Source organism: Otolemur garnettii, unplaced genomic scaffold (genome assembly GCF_000181295.1).
Source record: "Otolemur garnettii isolate 467f Iridium unplaced genomic scaffold, OtoGar3 scaffold00065, whole genome shotgun sequence".
NCBI classification, from domain to species: domain Eukaryota; kingdom Metazoa; phylum Chordata; class Mammalia; order Primates; family Galagidae; genus Otolemur; species Otolemur garnettii.
Genome location: NW_003852460.1, coordinates 8,990,430 through 8,991,825, shown reverse-complemented (window position 1 = coordinate 8,991,825; position 1,396 = coordinate 8,990,430). Strand labels below are relative to the sequence as shown.

The window sequence follows — 1,396 nt, the reverse complement described above, 5'->3', positions numbered from 1 at the left end:
CCTATCTGTCTCTGTGTGTCTGCGTCGTTTCCCTTAAGAGAAGGGCCTCCAGTTCCATCCATAATGGAAAACACAGGATCCCATTCTTCCTGTTTTTGTTTTTGTGTTGGTTTCTCATTTTCTATATCAACTAATGTATTTGGAACGCGTTGATGGAACGGCTACTGCGGACCTACGCAATACCAAGGATATCCGCCCAAAGCAAATTCAGAAGCAGAGACTTCATGTCCTCTTTCTCTGCGGGAAACCGCCTCCCCCCAGAAACGGAGACCCCCAAACCCGTTACTCCTCTCTACCCATGGGCCAATACAAGGAATCAGGGACGGCTGGAAGCCACTTCAGGAATTGTCCTGGACCTCTTCATCTGCTCCCACTCTGGTCTGTCCTCGACTTTGTCCACTCACCCTGAGATCCTCTGCCCCTGCAACCTCGATTCTGACCCTGGGTCTTTGAACCTGACATTTCTATATGACCTCCTCCTCAGCCTTTCACTCTTAGATCTCCCCCAATCCCTTTCATCTGTCAGGAAATCTTTCACTCTTTTTTTTTGTCTGCACACACAGATGTTTATTGTTTCCCCAGCTCCCTGGTGTTAAAGATGCAGGGTGAGGGGGCCTTCGAGGCCCAGAGGAGGCTCCTGTCTAATTCTTCTTGTCGTAGGTGCCAGCACCCTTGTGGCCGCTCCCATAGCCTGAGTTATCAGTGGTCTCTTCCTGTCCTGTGATGCCCTTGTCCTTGCCAATGTCATCCAAGCGCTCCTAGTGGCTGCCGGCGTACTTGCTGATGTCGGTGAGACGGCCCACGGCACCCGCCGTCCGGGCTTGGTTGAGGCTAAAGAACGAATCTGAGCCGGGTTCCTCCTCCTTCCCCAAGATGGCCCTGAGATCCATGGAACAAGTCCGCGGAGCTCTTACTCTTTCTCAGGCGTGGGGCCGCTTCTCTCAGGGCCAGAGCCACCTGTGGGTAGGTGCTCTAGCCAGAGCCATCCACTCCCAAGGGGTGGGAGTCCAGGGCACAGAGGGACGGTGGATTTTTCTTTTTCCAGTGGACTTACTCTGACCAGGCTGCCGTGAGATACTCTGACCAGGCTGCCGTGAGATACTCTGACCAGGCTGCCGTGAGAGGACCTCATTCAGTGACCACTAGCGGTGCCTGGATTCTTGCCCTCCATGAGTTTATAAATGTCCTGTAGTGCTTGGTCTGGGTTCTTTTCCTTGAAGCGCTTCTGGCCCACTTCCTTCATTGCTTCTGTAAACTGCTCAAACGTGATGGTGCCGGCATTCTTGGCCTTGACTTTGTAGAACACAGTGTCCACAACTTCAGAGGTGACTGTCTTGCCATCCATGATGCCACACTCCTGGCACAGCTTGGAGAAGTTCTTGTTGTTTATTTCATC

At 52.6% G+C, this 1,396-nt stretch overlaps 1 pseudogene; it reads right to left on the bottom strand.

Moving 5' to 3' along the window:
* Window positions 1-595: 595 nt before the first annotated feature.
* On the bottom strand, window positions 596-1,390 carry LOC100953366 (annotated as a pseudogene).
* Window positions 1,391-1,396: the final 6 nt, after the last annotated feature.